This window comes from Prorops nasuta, unplaced genomic scaffold, assembly GCF_024137725.1.
Source record: "Prorops nasuta isolate Cenicafe-Biocafe unplaced genomic scaffold, Cenicafe_Pnas_1.2 PNAS00006, whole genome shotgun sequence".
NCBI classification, from domain to species: domain Eukaryota; kingdom Metazoa; phylum Arthropoda; class Insecta; order Hymenoptera; family Bethylidae; genus Prorops; species Prorops nasuta.
This window is the reverse complement of record NW_027116803.1, coordinates 6732485-6746736: the sequence shown is the minus strand read 5'-3', so window position 1 is coordinate 6746736 and position 14252 is coordinate 6732485. Positions and strand designations below refer to the sequence as shown.

Genomic DNA, 14252 nt, shown 5'->3' with positions numbered 1-14252 from the left:
ATATTTTATAGTCATTATTATCACATTTTGAGAAACTATCAAGGTAAAATCCATATAAAAAACGTCAAGGTAATCTAAAAAAGCCTTGATAAAGAAACCTAACATTTAAACAAATTATACTATTAATAAAGATCATTTGAATACATATAAAACCTTCATCTAAAAATTTATTTCTATATTAAATTTAATTACCACGTCACTTTCCTATCACTCTATACATGTCTCACGCTTTATAAGTATAATAAATAACGTTAAATAACTTAATCCCCCCCCCCTCTCTCTCTACATATATTTCATACACTCACCTCAAAATAAAATACCAGCTACACGACGAAGGCCTGTAGTTCACTCGGCTCGCGCTCCGCTCCAAGATGCGATCGATATGCCAAATTGGTATAGAGAACGTCCGATTATTATTAATAAACTACACGCTTGATAAGTATAATGAGAAATAATCATGACGAATGATCTTCACGGGCATCAGCTATTTACGTTAATTTTCCTTCATTTAGCTATATTTTACAGGCGTCCGGTAAATTGTTAAGTTTGCTCGACTTACTCGGGAGCCGAGAGAAATTCTTCGCTTTTACCGCCTTAAGGGCTGTACATAGTATACATCTATAGTAACATTTGTCGAAATCGAGTGTGACGAATCTAGATTATAGCTGTAATCGTATTTCGCGTGGACATTGAAACCTAAGATCCGGTGGATGCTTCACTCACACGCAGACTTCTGTTATATACAGCTGCTTTTACACAGTTTTTGTGTGTGTGTTTTTTCTTCTACTCCGAGCATTTATTCGATTACATTAATCTCGCGGATATTGCAATAAAACGCACTGGCTGCAGTATCGCGTCTAATGTGTACTATTAATACATATATGGTACATTGCAGAAACGTATAGTTTTAAAGGAAGATGAAACGAAGATAAGAAATGAGTTTCCAGATTAAATTCCAAAGATAATATTCATAATAGCGATATTGCTTGGCGTTTATCGTTCTCTCAGAGATGTTTGACGTGCTGTCACACGATGGCAGCTAGACGTACGATTTAGAAATGAGGGATGCAAGTCATCGATACCGGATGCTCCTGGCTCGTCCTGGTCCTCCGTATCCGTCATTTCGTATCTGAGACTGCTGGCCGTTCCTGTACGGTCACGCAAGATCACTCGATCGGATCGCCCTGGTGAATTCAAGGTCCTCGATGGATTCGATCGAACCGATCGATCGTAATCAGCCATTCGACATAGTCAACTATAATATATTTTTATATTTCTCCCTGTCAAAACCTACATGATTTCATTTTATTTAAAACGAATTAGCTACCTTTACCGATCGCACAATGATAAGTTTATTTTTTCCCAATTTCATAAAACAATGCATTTTTTTTTTTTTTTTTTTTACGTACGACGAATATATCAATATTGAAAGATTTAAATGTATGCAGTAAAATTGCTTATCGCAGGTTTTTCCTTATTATTAGTTATTTTTTTATATTTCGAACCTTTTGTTACTCAATTTTTTGCGATATTTATTTTTTATACAAATAAAATTGTATTTTTACATATATATTTATTAAAAGATAAGAAAAATGATGAAACGTCTTGTTTAATCGGGTACCCTGGTGGGCAAAATTCCACCTCTGGAGGGTGGCTCAACGGATTAGCAAAATCGAATAACGAGTATTCAGAAAGGGACTGGAGTGTGGCCTGTCTTGATAGACGGATGAGAAAAGCGAAAATTAAGGTGGCCACCATCCGTCACTCCAAACGTCAAGCTGTGCCGCGTGTCGAGACCTGATATTAGTTCGCACGCAAAATATCATAATGAATTATTTTATTATTCAATCGTACCTCCTACGTTGCTCTTCTTTAGCTCGCATCTAAAAAATATCCGAGCTTTACCATGCTTTCGCCATTGTTCAATCGGATGATAACTTTCTTCTTAAACAATATTTCAGGGTTATCCTTCCGAAGGATAATATCGCGGTTGTGTTTAGGAATATTTTAAATTAATAACTATAAATATATTGTGGTAAAAATTAAACTGATTTTTGGAGGAGAAAAGAATTCCTTAATAATGTACTCTGATTTTTTACAGGATAATAATAGTATTTCCTTTGGACATTATTTTAACGAGAACCTACATCCACAAAATCTTTAGCTGTTCGTCTGGCACATTACATACACGCGCATATATATATAATTTTACATATCTATAAATTTTTATACTAATTTTTATACACAGTACGAGACAAAATTAACACTCAATTTTCTTATAATATTTTTAATAAATTTTAGAATTTATTTGATTTTATTAAAATATAATAACTGAAAAGTATTGTTATTTTTAACATTTCTCAATTTTCACTTCAAAATTATCTTGGTTCATACTATAAAAAATGTTATAAATTTGCGACAATATACGTGGTTTACAAAACTGTCTACAACTGTTCTTATAACTTCACATATAAATCTTTTATATTATATTATGTGGCAAGTACTTTTGGACGATCGTATTCAACGGTATTTAAAAGGTTCTACTAAGAACATTTTATTCTAGTTTCGTGATCGAGTAACTTTTTTTACTTTATATCTTTCGTTTTAATCTGAATGCTTTAAAGGTTTCTTTTGATATTTGTTTGCTAATAAATATCTAATAAAAGTAAAAGCAAAGCCAATCATTACTTTAAATAATTATAATCCGATATAGTACAAGGTTCAGCTATATTGCTGCAGATATATTGATAAACTGGCGCTTAGTAATACAGGAATATGCTGAAAACAACGAAAACTGATTTTTATTTAAACCACTGAAATGATATGATTTTTACGATATTTTCTAATACAGATAAATAGATCTAAAAATAAAACTGTAAAAGTTATCTTGCATAAAAAAAAGATAGGACATTTTATGTAAGTTACTTATACAATGCAGGTATAAAAGCCACAAAAAGTTGTACCCCCTAGTTATTTCTGAATCAACAGATACACAATTGAGACTATACCATGAAATTGCATTTATTAGCTTTTCTTTTGGTATGGTGTGGAATTATGATGAATAGTGTGTTAGCAGATAGTTATCATACTTGCATTGGCATGCTACCGAATTGGGAGGTAAGTCAATAGCTCAAATATAAATTTTAGAAAATATTGATTAAACATTACTTATTTTTTTTAATATTGTATCAGAAATGGGGCAATGAAGCAATGTCGCTAGAGGAGTCACGGATGTTAGCTAGCGGTATGAAAAAGTGTTATGATATGTTTGGACAATCTGGCTGATGAATTGCATTTTATAGAGAATTTTAATAGGATAATACAATACTGTAATCAAAGTTAATATATAATTTAAATTTAATATAGGGTGGTATTATTTTTAAAAATAAACCTTGCTTCCATTATACACTGTCGTTTTGCATTCATAAGAACTTTATTTTTATATATTAAAATTATTCGAAGGCTAATGAAATACACTGAACCAAATAAAACGAAATTGATGGTAAGCCTATATTTTGCACAGCAAAACTCCAAGTCTACATAATATCAAAATGTTTCACCTGCGACTAATTAAAATAATATTAATAAGCTATATTTGCAAGTTATCTTAAACATTTTAGACAACGAAAAGACAATTTGTAATACAATATTTTTTCTTAATAAATTAATAACCTTTATTTACTAGTTTTATAAGAGAGAGAGAGAGAAAGTTCTCAATTTATTGAATAAAACCTATTATTAAGATACCTGAAGCATGTTTTCAAAAGAGCAATTTTTCTAATAAGAATAAATAAAATCTATCCAGAGACATGGTAGTGTCTCGACGGCACAAGTACATATATATATATATATATAAACAAATAGTCGTGCGCTACCGTGTAACTTATATAGCAAGTTTAGCCGTTCCAATTTTAAAATCGACATACCTCTGTGAATTATGCATTGTCATGATTTAACCATAGCTTATCTTAAGAAGGTTTTCAAAGAGATTTCGAAAGAGACCTCGATCATTAAAAACGGCTCACGCAACCCAAAGATCTCATACTCTATATTATCTATATATATACTGAAATATTACAATTCTTCTTCTGCTCCTTCAAACCTCGGCGGATGTCTTCACCCTGAAGTTAGTCGATTTCACATAATTTTCCTACTGCTGCGCTGCTAACCAATTTTTTACTTTGACAGTTTTGCTCACTGTTATTGATAATGAGTTTATATGTATTTAGCATTGACTTAAATTATAATAACGAAGCATGAATGATCATTATGTTAAATAAACTTTTATAACACCATATATATGTAACTTCTTGGGTGTTATGTTAAAAACGCGACTTAAGTATAATAATTATTTTTTATTATTAAACGTAATATTTTACAGTCACAATGATCTATTGCGTTGATACAATACAAATACATCCCACAAATACTAAACTTCGATTCTAAAAAAAGGCGGCACGTACATAAATCGAATAGCATAATTAATATAGTAAAATAAAATATTCAATTAAAAAAATTTAATAAAATCCAAATTTTAGGCGAGTATTTGCTTTTACTGTGGCGAAAGTTAAGATTTCGAAAAAAAAAGATAGTAACACAAAAAATTTACTTGCCAGGCCTTAAAGTTCATACCCATGTCGCTATCTTACAATACAAGCTTTGCTTCTCGTGATTTCAAAGTATGACTATTTTATGCCACTGCATCCAATGGTCTAGGCAAGTAACTTTCTTCTGTTACCATTTTTTTTCAAAATTTTAACTTTTACCACAGTAAAAGTAAATACTTGCCTAAAATTTAGATTTGACTAATTTTTTTAATTCGAATATTTTATTTTACTAAATTAATTACGTTAGACAATTTATGTCCGCTTTTTTTTATAGGCGAAGCTTGTTTTTTGTGGGATTATCATATATATAAATACAGTAAAAAATTCCAATGTAGCAAAAACAAAAAACTTGGGTATTCCAACATAATTGGTAGTTTTAATTAAGTTATTATTGTACAAGGTGTGGTGTTGTAAGATGATAATAAAGTGAGCTGGATGACCCAAATTGGGAGACGGCGAAGTACTTTATAATTACAAGGTAATCGAGCAAGTGGCGCCAAGGGCGACATTGAAAAGGAAGAATAAGAAGTGAGGTTAGTACAGCATCAGAGGTGGCTTCACAAAGAATGCGAAGGCGTGAATTCTAGCCATCGGCGATTTTATCAAAATTACCAATTCTGCCCTCGGGATAGCATCGAACATTTACGGGATCCGTCTCCTTTTATCCTATCGATTGATCTTAGACACAAGCCAGTGACGAATGATCCTTGCTACCAACCTCTACCACATCCAAATCTCCTGAATTAACTGCGTGTCTGGTCGGTTTTTTCTCTGCTTAAACTATAAATGGCTCACACAAAAAGATCCCTTAAGATATTGTTAAGATAAACAATCAACTGTTTCTTATATAAGATAAACTGGTCTCTAATACGTTTCAAACCTTTGTCCCTTATTTTACTACCAATTCCAGTTTATTTTCTGAATGAAGCTTTATTCATCCTTCCACATATATTCAATCTATCTGGATACTCATATTACCTCATTTTGCGATATTTCAATAGCATCATTATTTTATAACGATTTAGAGATTTCTCTGTGTGTTTTGAAGATATAAACTAGTCTATAAAACATATAAAACCTTCGTCTATTTTTTTACTACCTACCCCAGTTTACTTCCGGAATGAAGCATAAATTCTACAGATATTTAATTAAATTTATTTCGACACGTGTATAACTTCATGTTACGATATTTTAATAACATTGTCATCTCGAAAGATTTTGAAGATTGCTTCTCTTAAATATATATATATAAACTTTCCTCTAATTTATTTTCAACCTTTAATCCTTAATTACTACCGGTCATAGTTTACTTCCTGAACAAATCTTTAATTCCACAACCAATAAGATTTAAATTATTTAAATGCGTGTGTGGTTTTGTTTTGCAATAATTCATTGGAATCTCTGGTCTATAGCGACTCGAAAATTTCTTTACTCCAGTATGATACAAATAAACTATTACAAAAAAATCTACAACGTCACAAATAATTATAAAAAAAAATAAAGAAATCGAATTTCTTGTTTGCAAAGTGAAATTTTCATATATCAAGGATAGACAGGATTTGAGATTGGCGGCCTGGCTGATTCATAGCTAGTCCGAGATAAAAGGATTCCGGTGTGTCGAAGATATCGAAACTGATAGTCGACTGCGTTTGTGTTTAGCACTTTGCGCTTGCACTTGCACGCACTCCAGCAACTTTGAAGGGTTGCGCCGGACTGTTGCACAACTGGTCTCGCTGCTCCAACCCATCGAAACTTGTACAACAACTCGTTGCTGAGTTATCGCTTGTGTTCATTGCAATTCCCAATACTGTTCATCGCCAAACACGACCTCCCCTCCCCCCACTATACAGACTTTCTATTTTTTTCTCTTTTACTCTGCTTTCTTCTTCCCAAGACTCACCTCGAACCCTTATCAGCCTGGTATTTATCGCGATCCAATTGACTCTTGCACAAGAAACACTTTTGCAATTTTTAAACAAAACATAATATTCTCCTGATGAAATAAAATAAAATATTGACGAATTTTGTCTGTATAACATTGTGAATCGTAGTAATATTGAAAAAATATTTTACTAATGATAAAGCAACATTGTTTAATCGTAAGGTTATTAATGGAAGAGTGCAAATTTATATCGAAACCAGTCCAGAGGATAGATGGACATGGAAGCGATCGATCGATCGTTCCTATAGCTTATCACAGTTGAGACTTGCTCCTGCAGGGAGACAAATTAGTCGGAGTGGCTATCATTATGGTAATGGGGGAAAGCGAAATAAATATCTGAATATGATAGCAACGTTGGTGGTGCTGGCGTTGACGAAGGCGTTTTGCCTTGTGAGAATATCAACGATATCGACTAGCTTATATATTATGACTAGAGTGGTCTGGTAAGTAAGAACGCGTTTACGGTATTCTCAACGTGATTCGAGAGAATGGACTCAATTGTAGGGGTACGATAGTGATGGATGCAAAAGACATTCAATGTAAGAAAGTAGTACAGATGTATATACATATATTATAGAGTCCTATTTATTTACTTACGAAGTTAGTTCCTTCGATTTTCACATTAAACAGGGTCTGAAGGATCAGATTTTGTTTATGAACTGCTATTGCTAAAACTTCCTGATAAATTCATCCAATTTATAAATATGTAATTTGAACAGAGCTCGTTATAGTTTTTGGGTATAGATGTAAGAAGAAAAACAAAAGAATCAAACTTTTCTTGTATATTGTCCTTAGAGAGTTTTACCCCTAGAGGGTAGAACAAATCACTGCTAATAATACAATTCTGTTTTTCTTTTTCTTTTTATAAACGTACGAAGTGGAGCGAAGAAAGTCAGAGAATGAATACATAAATATGATATAAGAGAATTGATTAAATTGTAGGATTTTAAAGTTACTGTGATGAATGTGGAAGAAATTATATGGAAAGCTACTTGGGGAGGATCATTGGAGGTTGGATTTATTTGCCTATCAACGCCCAGAGCTCTTCTGTTTTTATGCACGTACGAGGGGATTCACGAAGAAGTAGAGGAGGAAGGGGGAGAATAAGAGTGAGAAGGGGATATGTGGAGTGAATAGGAATAAGAAAAGGACATAAAAGGGGGGAGAATCAAAAAAGGATGGATGAGAATGGAGGATAAAAATAAGAGAGAGGTGGACCAGGACAGAAGAGGAGGAAGAATATAGGAAGAAGAAAAGGTTGGAGGAGAAAGGAAAATAGGAAGAAGAATAAAATGTACGAAGGTAGAGGATGAGGCGTAGAACCCCCTCCCCCCCCCCCCCTCCTTTTCTCTCTTTCATCTTTAGCTAATCGGCTGACCGATCGATGCTGAAACCTACACTCGCGTGTTCCATCGTGCATACATATACATATAAGCCTTCGAAATACGACCAATTGATCCTTTTCTGATTATTCGACTCTGTTAGCCTGTTCTACACCAGCCTATCTCCACGAAAGTACAGTGTCTCATGAAAATTTAATCTTATAAGTTTCGCGGTACCCAACAAAGCACTGTGAAACTGCATTCTTAGACACGCCTGAGTAATTACAAAGTGACTCATACAAATCTGCAGGAAACACTTATCTCTGTACGTGAAATGCTGCTATATTGTATATAAAAAAAATGTTTAACAATTCACCAAAAAAGTAGGTCTATATATGTTGTCTTTGGTACGTCATAAGCGGTATTACAAATGTAACACGCCATTGCGTGTTTTGTGCAGCAGTAAAGAATAATTTAACGCAAGATGTTAATTTCTCGTGAAAAATGATCTTGTCGGAATAATTGCATTTGACACGCTTGCTCGATCGGCGCGATCTTTCTGGTCCTGCGGTTCCTCGGTGTTTCGTGGTTCGCCGCAGTTTCCAGTCTATACGTCGTTACTCGAGCCCTCTCAAGCATCAATACACGCGCCTGCGCATATCGTCTTCCTATTTACTACCCAAAGCAAACCGCAAATTGAATTGACAAAGCGCGCACAAATCTGTCCACCGTAATCTCTTATTATCGCGTCTACTGTTTTTTTTTTTTAATTGTTCTGCAACACTTAAATTCGATAAAAATTCAATGTTTTTGTCACTGCCTGTACAATGTGATAAATTAAATCGTTTAATTTTTGTTATAGTTTAATATACAGGGTGTTCCAGTGAAAACCTACTGGAATTTTAACGTAGGAACTTTGCTGTCTAAATTTCACGACGCGTGGAGTGACGCGCCTGGATCGTGGTAAACACATAGCGAGTGGAACACGTTCTACTGTCAGTCGTAACGCGCGCATGGCGCGCTGCTCCACGCGCCGTATAATTCTGGACTTTAATAAGCTTGGTTTTCTTATGTTGCATTTAAAAAAAACACTTTAAATTATAAAATATAGGAAGCGTGTTAAAAAAAAATTAATCTAATAAGAGATATTAATTTTATCGTATGGCTTTTTCAAGATTTGTCCCTATTTGAATTCTGATGAGTAAAGAAAAAATCGACATCCTTTATAAGTTTAGATTTTAATGTGTATTTTTTCTGCAATCTATAATGTGCGTTCGGTGGAACAGCCTGTACAAATTTAATAGAGAAAGTACCGAGTGAAGCTAGCTGAATTGTAACAGAATCAATTTCACGTAGTGTACATTATGCAAACCATGTGTCATAATATACATTGCACAGGCATTTTGTAAATTGATAGCACAAGCCTAATAAAACTGTCCAAGGAATTATTTTATGCGACACTTTGCCAAATTGAAAAATTTTATTAACGCACTTTACAAAACAATAAAACTCTTCAAGTGGCAAGCTAATGTTTATTTAAATGTTTCGATTCACCCAATGTGCTTCTGTGTCATCCCATGACTTTGATGTGTTCCATAAAAGTAAATATAGTGCTAATCGCCCTACAAATATTTCCCAGATGGGAACTGGCTATTAAAACCATTTCTCGAGCAACAAAAAACCAAACAGAATTTCCAATTCGTTTCAATTAGTAGTCAAATTTAAATTATTACAAAATTATATCATTGCTCTATTTAAAAGTTTTCTACAAAAAAGAAACAGCCAAAACTTCGGGAAAGATACGTTTCAGAGTCTTCAAGAATTTTCAGAGGCCAAAAGTTCAAACTATTGAATAATTCAGGTACTTGAGAATCACTTCAACATTGATCCCCATATATCATGCATCGATGAGAAAGTGAAACCTGTTCCCAGCCCTTTTTTATTTATCTTTTGAACTTAATATTTAAATCAATCCTTCCACAATGCATCGTTTTGTTCTTTCCAAAAATTGTTCCATTGAACGTATTTAGAAAATCATCTCTATTCTTAAATCTTTCACAGAGTATTAACATTTTGGTGATTAAAATAGCTTAGTTTCCGCTTTGCTTATTTCTCCATCTCATTTGCACATCTGGTTTGCGTCGATTGATACATCAAAAAGACACGCCCGTAGCTTAAAGATGTGGCGGAAGTAGCATTCCTGACAAGTAATTAGACTCTACAATGATATATTCGTTCGTGCAGGGTGAGAAATCAAAGAGTGATCTCTCTCTCTCTTTACCCAACTCATTTCTTGCCAAGAACTTGGCAAGAATAGGAGGGAAAGTTACCCATCGTAAAACGCAACTGGTCCACTCGTGCTTTCGGTAGATTTCAGACAATTTCACAGTTCAATTAATTTCTAATTATTTCATTAAAATCGATCATGGCTCTTGAATTAAAATATAACTTTGGGTATTTAATTATATATATTATATAGAGATTTATTGTGCAGAGTTCGAGAAAAACTAATAGAGTTATAAACGTAGTCAGGTAGTTTTGTTTTTTGGGCGAAAGAGACTCGATTGGATTGCCATCGCGATGGATAAGCAAATCGAGCATGGCTGGCGAGCATTAATTTAATTTAAATTGCAATGCAAACTAATCTCAAAGCAAACCGATAGGGCTTTCTTCGAAGAACGAGGTCTGCCTGTACCACTTCCATCGAAGAGTAGCCAAGGTGTCATTAAGGTATGGTAATCCACTCTCGTTGTAGATTGCACTGGTAAAACCTTACATTTGGCGCCAACCTGACATCCGTTCACCACTACTTATAGTTATCCCTCATCAGCATCTTCCACTGTTCCCCGAGTTTTCCTATCTCGTCCCTATTCATCATCTATCATCATCATAATCTTTTAAAATCAAGTTTTTATCTACCACTAATAGCAACTCCGCATCATCTTACTGTTTAAATCAAAATTTTAATGCTCGTGAGACATATTTTAAATCAATTAACATATGCCACTTATATTAATTCAATAAATTAAAAGCAGCCAAGAAATTTTTTCCAAAAAAATACACCGTTACCGAAGATTGCTTTATTTTTATAACTTATGCTCTTGATACTGTAACGTAGTATAAAAAAAATTTCTCTAATGTTCAAAGGTAAAATTAATGCATAAGATTCTTCGCGTTTATTACGTTAAGTTATATCATTATTAAAAACTGTTTGATTAATGTGTTTTATCGAGTCCATTAGTATTAAAAGTTTTCCTATTTTCTAGTAAAAAAAAAAGTGTAATAAATTAATTTTGCTTATTTAGCATAGATAGATTGTAATAAGTGGGTATATCTAAGAAGTTTTAATTAATTAAATTCTAAATTAACGAGTAGCTTGCTTATTCAGAAAATTATTAAATGCTACAAATTGCACAGTATCGGATATACATTGTCGATCGAGTACCAGCGAAAGCTATTATATATTGAATTGAAACCAGAGCTATGTATATTTAGTCATGTAACAACATGAAATATCCACGAATTTAATGCCTCTACACTTCAATAACGTCCCACAAATTCTCCTAATAATACCCATAAATATTTAAACGTTTCACAGAAAAGATAGTAAAATATTACAAGAACAAAAAATAATATTTAAAAATAAAACCTGAACACTATTTATCAACTCTATAATTTTATACATTTGCAACAATTATTATTATTATTTTAACAACCCAGCAATCTATAAATGTAATTCAAATAGGTGAATGTAAATTAATGTAAACAGCCGAAAGGGAGCAACTGAATGTGTCGAAGCTTGGGAAAAATGTGCACTAACTAATGTGAAACAATGTAAGTTAGAGGTGAACGGGAGAGGTACAAGACTAAGGAGAAAAATAAAAGGTAGTAGTGGATGGTCAGGTGGTTCAGTGGTTAAGTCGGAGGTGTTGGATTAATCGGAGCGCGCAGAAGGCGATTGCCGCGGGTGTGTCGATTCTTCGAGTTAGTTGGCAGCCATTATTCAGTTACCGCTTCAATTCGATGTAGCGGAGACAGTAACGAGCGTCGTATTACACGACGTATTCGTCGCGATTCATGAGCCACTCAGACTTTCAACGTTCCTCATTCGACCAAACTACTCCTTTACCCAGTGATTTCATCAACAATTTCTTAGAAAGTAAACGCTTGTTTTAACATCCCTTCATCTTTATCCTTGAATCCAGTCTATTTAAAATATCCCCTCACTCTCTTTCCCTCATTAATGCCACGATTAATTAATTTCATTAATAATTTTTTTTTAATTAAAAACCTGTTTTAACATCCCTTTATTTCTATCCTCGAGCCCATTCTATGTAAAGTTTCCTCTCTCTCTCTGCTTCACTAATGTTCAGGCTAATCCAACAAAAAAGATCAAATATTGTTTACTGGCATGGTCAATACTTATTCCAACCTGCAGACCATTAATTATTTTCCGTAACACAAATGGCCATGGTTTGCGTCAGCTCACGTGGATGGCAGAATTGGCTGCGAGCTATTTTCCTCATTTAAGAGGAGCATCCAAGAATACGAGAAACTCTATATTTCAAGGAAGTCAAAGGGCTAATATGCAATCAAACTGACACTTCCGGCTTATTGTTGCTGCTGGCCCTTAAAAAGATACGATCGATCAACGACGTTCCAGCTCATTAAGCACGCTGCAAATTAACCAACGAAGAACGAGTCACACTCACATCTATCGTCCTGTGACAATACAACCTTACTGAGATCTGTATTTAACACGTTTATTTGCACTACCACCATTTGTCATACATATTCTCATTTCCCTTTTTTCATTTTATTTTAATTTCAAGATTCAGTTCAAAAAATTCTAGGCTAGACTATATATTACACGTACACTTGTTAACTATTGATTAAATAAAACTTTGATGCATCGTTAAATATAATTTATCGCTCAACGGTAAATTTTTCGACATTTATAGCCTATTCACTTGTACAATATGCATGACTCTATATTCTCGACACACCCAGCTTGTTTTCTGATTTTGATCTGCGAATTGCATAGCTAGCCCCTCAAATGGAATTTTGATAACGAGCTTCGGGAACAATCTATTTGATAAAAATGTTATAATGTGGTGATTTAAATAGTACTTTAGTTTATCGAGAGAAATCTAACGTTGTAACGATAAGAAGGAATGATGAACGAGATGTCCTCGATTATTTGGTAATAAACCGAGTTTAGCTATTGAGCGTTAGGAAGGATTTTCTTTTTTTTTTGTTACAGAGAATGCAAAAGGATTTTTCTTATACTAAACCATATTTCATAAAAATAATACATGGTGGAGCAAAAAATAAAAAAGAGAATAGGATTATGAATTTTGTGTTGGAATTTTTCAATATTTTGAAATCAATGAAAGTTAATTTAAATCAGAGATAAAATCTCTACTCGAAAATATTTCTTGTAGATTTATATCTAAATATGATTATCTACATTCTTCCACACACACACACACACACACATTATATTTTAATGAATTCTCATCTGGAGAAAATAAACAATTTTTAATAAATTTATCAAATCGATTTTCATAATTGATCAAAAATTCAGGAAATAATTATTAAAGATAGTATTTAATTAATTTTTAAAGAAACTTAGTCGCATTGATGTATTACCTAGTTAAATAATTCGAGTGTTCCAATTATGGAATACTGAAATTCCTACGCGGCATCCACGCGTTATCGCGTTGTCGCATTATCGTGCTTATCTTTTATTGGAGCACGTAGGTATCCTGAAACTTTTTTTCCATTTTCACTCTTGCATCTCGAACCGGATTTTCTCATTAATTATCTTCCCTTCAATTCGCTTATCGATTTTCAACGTCACAAAACAAACCCCAGAATTCTCGTTCCCTTCTTTAAACTTTCAGGTGAATAAAACAGAAAACATGACGAAAAAAAACAGTTTCATGTTGAAAAGTGTACACGTCGTTTTTTTCCTGTTAAATACGTGATTGCAGCAGTAGGTTTCGCTAGCTCGCTGGGGATTCTCGATACGCGCTGAGAGGAAGCAAAGTGTTAAAGCGAACTATAATATATTGCCTGCACTCCAACAACAGACAAACAAAAAATGTATATTACACGTCAAACGAATTATTATACATTTTTACTGAAAACTGCAGAAAGTGTGAGCAACAAAACAAGCCAATTATTGCATCGTTCCCAATTATAATGTTATATCCTTAATTAAAAAAACTAAAATGAAATATTCCCATTACTAAGAACCACGCTGAATTATGAAGAAGTGAAAACTAATAACGCACTGAATGACTAAATATTAAAACTCTACAAAATTTTGTCTATTTTAAATAATTTTTTATCCTCCAAAGGAAGGCTGTAAAAGGC

The 14252-nt window shown here is 33.4% G+C and overlaps 1 protein-coding gene and 1 long non-coding RNA gene across 4 annotated transcripts in view; both read left to right on the top strand.

The window, feature by feature from the left end:
* Positions 1 to 14252, top strand: part of MICU3 (Mitochondrial calcium uptake 3) — a 39951-nt gene that overhangs the window by 9861 nt on the left and 15838 nt on the right. The gene's annotated exons all lie outside the window — the stretch shown is intronic.
* Positions 2982 to 3404, top strand: LOC136774409 (uncharacterized). Its single transcript, XR_010822802.1, has 2 exons — positions 2982 to 3117; positions 3193 to 3404. It is a non-coding gene; the product is annotated as an uncharacterized lncRNA (long non-coding RNA).